Source organism: Silurus meridionalis, chromosome 6, assembly GCF_014805685.1.
Source record: "Silurus meridionalis isolate SWU-2019-XX chromosome 6, ASM1480568v1, whole genome shotgun sequence".
Classification (NCBI taxonomy): domain Eukaryota; kingdom Metazoa; phylum Chordata; class Actinopteri; order Siluriformes; family Siluridae; genus Silurus; species Silurus meridionalis.
Window position 1 is genome coordinate 28,380,269 of NC_060889.1, and position 7,197 is coordinate 28,387,465.

The 7,197-nt window shown below is 38.9% G+C and overlaps 1 non-coding gene across 1 annotated transcript; it reads left to right on the forward strand.

Moving 5' to 3' along the window:
* Positions 1 to 5,858: 5,858 nt before the first annotated feature.
* Positions 5,859 to 5,930, forward strand: trnak-cuu. The gene has a single exon. It is a non-coding gene; the product is annotated as a tRNA-Lys (tRNA).
* The last annotated feature ends 1,267 nt before the right edge of the window (positions 5,931 to 7,197 follow it).

Below are 7,197 nucleotides of genomic sequence, written 5' to 3' on the forward strand. Positions count from 1 at the left end.
ACAGGTAAACACCAGTCTGAACGTGACCTACATAGATTGTGATTATGTTATAAATGTATATGGATATACATACCAGACTCCACACCAATCTCCAACTGTCCAGTATGGATGAGTCTGTGGAAGGGATCAGAAACTGACGTGGTCTCCTAATCCAAAAAGAGGTTTGGTGTTTTGGTGTTGGACCCTTTTCTGTATACCCCGGTTGTTAAGAGTAATTATTTGAGTTATTATTTGAGTTCCTTTTTAACAAGGTGTCTCAGCCTGCCGAACGTAGATGTTTTTTTGTTTATTTTTTTCCTCACAACCTCACAAAAACTAAAATTTTTTCAATTCTTTACAAGAAATCCCACTGCTAGGTGGCGTTCTACCCCATTCTACTTTATTACCATCCCTCAAATCAATTCAGTTCATTAGCTAATGACCGAGGTCTCCGTAGACTGAATTTGCTCTTGTTACCGGAAGCAAAAATCCAAATGTCAGCAATGCTGGAGTTCTGACATTTTCTGCTTTGAACAGGAATAATTGCAAACACTTCTGTCCCGAGCCACTTTTAAATAACTGATTTATCGTGATAGATTTGTTCACCATAGTAACGGTGGGTGAAAATCTTGAGGTCAGCGTGATGATTCATGCCAAGTGTGCTGCTGCACTTCTTTTAACACTCTGAGCAGAAAGGCAGCTTTCAGAACCTCCCCTTTGCTGGAGGTAGCCATAGCAACTGTTCTGAAGGCTAGAAATCCGGGATGATGGCTATTTAGTGAACATGCATTAAAGTGAGGCAGAACACAGTCATCAACACACACACAAAAGTTTTCATGTGTAGGAGGCAGGAATGTACCGCTGAGCCAGGAGCCATCACAAGTCCATACATATATATATATATATATATATATATATATATATATATATATATATATATATATATATATATATATATATATATATATATATATCCAGTGTGAACTTGTTGGTGTATATATATATATATATATATATATATATATATATATATATATATATATATCCAGTGTGAACTTGTTGGTGTTTCCATTCACATTATTGCTACCTGACTCTCTCTTTATTTTCATATATTTTATAAATCAATACACTCAAAATAATTTACTAGTGTTGGCTGTTTCTTTAATTCTTTAATTGGGGGAGTGATTAACCTTTTTTGTTCTAGATTTTTTTAACAGCTGACCCCTGTCGGCTTCCACACTAACCCATCGAAATGCTTCTGTTTCAAAAGCATGGAATTTCACCATTCGTGGCTTAGATGTTTACCATGAAGAGGGATCCTGAAGTGAAAAAGTGTCATTTCCAGACCCAAATATCCTCCACCATACCCACAGATGGATCATCAATCCCTCTCAGCCAGACCACTCAGTGCCTCTTCTGTATCTCTGCTCTTTCAGATATATAGATCTTTAGAAATACAAACTAATTTGAAATGTAAATTCACTTTCAGACTCACAGACTTTCTACCAAACATATAGACTCTAACCCATACCCACAAAACATCGACTCTAGGTCCACAGATCAAGATCTTTCAAGCTCATTTTAAACTTATAAGACCACTGCCAAAGCCACAGTACTGATTTCAAGGCTTTCTATGCTCAGGGCCAAATTCATTCTCTCAGAAAACCAACAGATCATCTTACAAGATGATATTAAGATATAACAAACCAAACTTCTGTGACTCGAGTGACTGATCCTGTGTCAGATTCAACCAACAAATTCTCTCTGACACTTTCTTTCTTTCTTTCTTTCTTTCTTTCTTTCTTTCTTTCTTTCTTTCTTTCTTTCTTTCTTTCTTTCTTTCTTTCTTTCTTTCTTTCTTTCTTTCTTTCTTTCCTTCATTCATTCCTTCCTTCCTTCCTCCCTTCCTTCCTCTCTTGCACCAGACTCACTTCCATACCCCCAGCCTCCCTGACCCTTTCCTACACCCCCTCCACAACCTCCCTGGCCCTTATTTGATATCCACAGATACTCTTCTAGCTTCATTATCTGTCTCTTCCAGACGTCCACAGAAGAGGGGGATTTCTTCACCCACACAGTTTCATTAATCTTGGGGTAAAGGGCAGACAGGAATCACCTTTCACAGCCCTGAAAACGAGGTCAGGCCTGGTTTTCAGCAGAGACAGTGAGAAGAGGATCAGAGAGGTGTGAGCATGTGATGTGTTAACATCATGTCAACCATCTTTCTTTCTCTCTATCTTTTTCTGTCTGTGTGTGTGTGTGTGTGTGTGTGTGTGTGTGTGTGTGTGTGTGTGTGTGTGTGTGTGTGTCAGAAAGGGAAGGTAGGCAGTTGGATCTTGGGGTGGGGGTTGATCATGCTGTTTATGGAGTGGATTTGTGGAATAGGTCTTATTTAAACAGGCCTAATGGCAGATTAAAAAAGGCACTTCGAGAGATTAAGACATCATTCACATGGCAAACAGAGACAGGGAGAGTTGGAGAGAGAATATAAGGCAGAGTCTCTCTACAGTTAGAGTAGGGAAATGCCAGACTTCAAGAACCATGAAGATAAATTTAGATTTAATATATTATTAATATCAATCTTTTTCTACAAAGGCTTAGAGCCTTTTTTACACTCGTGTCCATCAGTGAACAGATGATGGATGACGGTCCTCAACAATGATGGAACTATAATGAATGGACTTTTAGTGTCACCTGAATAAGGACGAGGTTCCCTAGATTCCCTCATCTTTTCTTTTTCTTGCCTCCTTTCTTTTTTTATCCCCTGTTCACTCTTATTTCCCTGCCATTTTGTTATTTCTTTCATTCTCTTCCTCCATCACTGTACCCTTCAGTGTCCCAGGCTTTACACACACTGCAGCTCCATTGTCTCTGATTTGCTTTTTTCTTTCCCTCTTTTCTTTCTTCTATCACTTTAGGCTTCTGGATATTTTTATCACTTTAGACTTTTTTTCTTTCTCTCTTTCTTTCTTTCTTTCTTTCTTTCTTTCTTTCTTTCTTTCTTTCTTTCTTTCTTTCTTTCTTTCTTTCTTTCTTTCTTTCTTTCTTTCCTTCTTTCAGCCGCATATATATATATATATATATATACAGTAAGGAAAATAAGTTTTTGAAAATCCTGCTATTTTGCAAGTTCTCCCACTTAGAAATCATGGAGGGGTCTGAAATTGTCATCGTAGGTGCATGTCCACTGTGAGAGACATAATCTAAAAAAAAAAATCCAGAAATCACAATATATGATTTTTTAACTATTTATTTGTATGATACAGCTGCAAATAAGTATTTGAACACCTGTCTATCAGCTAGAATTCTGACCCTCAAAGACCTGTTAGTCTGCCTTTAAAATGTCCACCTCCACTACATTTATTATCCTAAATTAGATGCACCTGTTTGAGGTCGTTAGCTGCATAAAGACACCTGTCCACCCCATACAATCAATAAGAATCCAACTACTAACATGGCCAGGATCAAAGAGATGTCCAAAGACACTAGAGACAAAATTGTACACCTCCACAAGGCTGGAAAGGGCTACGGGGAAATTGCCAAGCAGCTTGGTGAAAAAAGGTCCACTGTTGGAGCAATCATTAGAAAATGGAAGAAGCTAGACGTGTTTGGAGGAAGAAGAATGATGATTACCATCCCAAGAACACCATCCCTACTGTGAAGCATGGGGGTGGTAGCATCATGCTTTGGGGGTGTTTTTCTGCACATGGGACAGGGCGACTGCACTGTATTAAGGAGAGGATGACCGGGGCCATGTATTGCGAGATTTTGGGGAACAACCTCCTTCCCTCAGTTAGAGCATTGAAGATGGGTCGAGGCTTGGTCTTCCAACATGACAATAACCCGAAGCACACAGCCAGGATAACCAAGGAGTGACTCTGTAAGAAGCATATCAAGGTTCTGGTGTGGCCTAGCCAATTTTCAGACCTAAACCCAATAGAGAATATATGGAGGGCGCTCAAACTCCGTGTTTCTCAGCGACAGGCCAGAAACCTGACTGATCTAGAGAAGATCTGTGTGGAGGAGTGGGCCAAAATCCCTCCTGCAGTGTGTGCAAACCTGGTGAAAAACTACAGGAAACGTTTGACCTCTGTAATTGCAAACAAAGGCTACTGTACCGAATATTAACATTGACTTTCTCAGGTGTTCAAATACTTATTTGCAGCTGTATCATACAAATAAATAGCTAAAAAATTATACATTGTGATTTCTGGATTTTTTTTTTTAGATTATGTCTCTCACAGTGGACATGCACCTACGATGACAATTTCATATATATATATATATATATATATATATATATATATATATATATATATATATATAAGAGAGAGAGAGAGAGAGAGAGAGAGAGAGAGAGACCTTTTCCTCAGAAAGTTCTAACAAACCAGTAGTAACTCTTCCACAGCCTGACACTTTATACGTCATGTACTGTATACTGATACTGTACCTCTAATACCTCCATTACTGATCACTGGCACTAGTATTCTACATGTGTCTATATAAACTAGACACATGTATTGAATGACACATGAAACTAGACACATATTCTACAATACTCACATTTATTGTAGAAATCAGTATTCTTGTGCTACTTCAAAAAAAGCAGTCACTCCTCTGAAGATAATAAATAGAACATTCATAACATATTCATGATGTATGTAGGTCATGTTTAAGACTGGAAGATTTGTTTTTTTGAAGTAGATTTGATCAATTAACTGTTCCTGTGAAGAGCTGTTGTGGGAGGAAGCAAATATGTGGCTGAAGGAAGAAAGAAAGAAAGAAAGAAAGAAAGAAAGAAAGAAAGAAAGAAAGAAAGAAAGAAAGAAAGAAAGAAAGAAAGAAAGAAAGAAAGAAAGAAAGAAAGAAAGAAAGAAAGAAAGAGAAAAATAAGAGAGGGAAAGAGGAACGTGGGTGTGTTTGTGTGTATATTACATTAAATATTTAATTTTCTAAAGATCTGATCTACTAAACTGTTCTATTTATTTCAGCAGACTTTAATAAATGTCTTCATTCCTTCCAACCTTCATTCATTCATTCATTCACTCCCTCGATGTGTGGAATTGTCAGGATTTTCCCCTTTTAAGAGAAATTCTTGAAACCTGACATAAAACGCTAAAAATCCATATCTCTAGATTTAGCCACTGGCCACTTCCTGGTTAGCGGCTAAAACTAGCTCTATGGATTCTTTAGCGCTTTCATGCATGCACAAAACAAATGGTATTTCCAGTACAGGTTGAGCAGCTACAGAGACACTGTGCTAAATCTAGTTTCTTTTTATACCTCTGGCATTGTTGTTTATGTTTTCAAATTTATTATGATAATAATTAAAAAATCCACTCAAAGTGTGAGGCGGAGACTCAGAGGGGCGTTGTGTGATCCTTTTTCTCATATTGGCAAAACAAACTTAAATTACTGTCTTTTTTGATCGTACAGATAAGAGCAATACATCATTCGAATCTGTAAAATGTCTACTTTTATTTGTTTGCACTTATAATTAGAACAAAACGCTGTTCTGTTGTAAAATAAAGTAAACAGACAGGGGGCGCTCTTCGCCATGTCGCCTTCCTTCACAAACACAAATAAAACAACCTGAATATCAGTAAATATTTGCCTCACAGACAATAAATATATGTATAGAAACCTTTTATGCCTTTTACATAAACCAGTTCACATCGAAAACAAATATTCTCAAATTGTTTAATCCGTATGAAAGTTAAAAGAGGTACAGTTGCTCCGGTATCACTTCATTTACCATCCGTGTGGAAACAGCAAAGATTCTGTTTGGTGTCCTAATGATTCATGTAATTTAAAACACTATAATTACTTTAACATGATGTATAAATATATGGTACATTTAGGTAGTACTATCGACTGGTTCCCTGGTGGTCTAGTGGTCAGACTGCGGCGCTCTTAACGCTGCGTCCCGGGTTCGATCCCCGGTCAGGGAACCAACCCCAGCCATTAGGGTTGCACAAGCCTTAGTGCCGGTCCCAAGCCCGGATAAATGGGGAGGGTTGCGTCAGGAAGGGCATCCAGCGTAAAAACATGTGCTAAATCAAACATACGGATGGTCCGCTGTGGCGACCCCTAATGGGAGAAGCAGAAAGAAAGAAGGTAGTAATAATGACTACTCTTTACTTTAGAACATGTCAGAACTCAAACTTCTTTACTTTAACTTGAGTAAAAAAGTGTAGTCAAAAGTTCAACTTTAACCAGAGTCTTTAAAACATGAGTATCTGCACTTCTACTTAAGTGAAGGATGAGTGGACTTTTGCCACCACTCGTGATGTCTCTCATGGAACGACCTGCCCAGTCACTGCACCTAAATCCTTTTAAACTGCTCTGAGAGGACAAAGAAAGAAACCTCCAACCAGTGAAGAACATCTTCAGAGAGTTTCACAAGAGACACAGAGGTTCAGCTAAACGTTTGGAGGAAGGAACCATCAGTGTAAAGAAGGATTTTTAAATGGAAATAAAGTCATGTTTGGTCATCGAACCCTTTATTCCACTACATGACCAAGTTTGTAGAATAAAACAAAAGGAACATGAACGTGTCTCTCGAACACCATAAAAGACAAGTCAATGAAGTAGCACGCAGCTACTGCTAGCAAACCTGGACTCCTGGAAGCTACTGTGTGTGTGTGTGTGTGTGTGTGTGTGTGTGTGTGTGTGTGTGTGTGTGTGTGTGTGTGAGAGAGAGAGAGAGAGAGAGAGAGAGAGATAAAAGCGAGCTTTGATCTTACAATGCTGGAGCACAGGCAGCTGAACAGCTGGAGGTTGAACAAGAAAACTTCTCACACATACTCCATGTGCGACACACACTCTGTACACTCTACTCCAAACTCTCACACACAGTCCTCACTCTCCACATCACACACACTCACAGTGCACACTTTACACACACACACAGTCCTTACTCTACATCACACACACACAGTGTGTGTGTGTGTGTGTGTGTGTGTGTGTGTGTGTGTGTGTGTGCGTGTGTACAGTGGCATATGTGGCATTGTGTGCTGTGTTGAGGGTAAATATTCCAACTTGGCATTCAACACACACACACACACACACACACACACACACACACACACACACACACAGTGTGCTGGCATATGCACTGTATATGAGAGTTTGAAACTGTGTGTGTGTGTGTGTGTGTGTGTGTGTGTGTGTGTGTGTGTGTGTGAGAGAGAGAGAGAGAGAGAGAGAGAGAGAGAG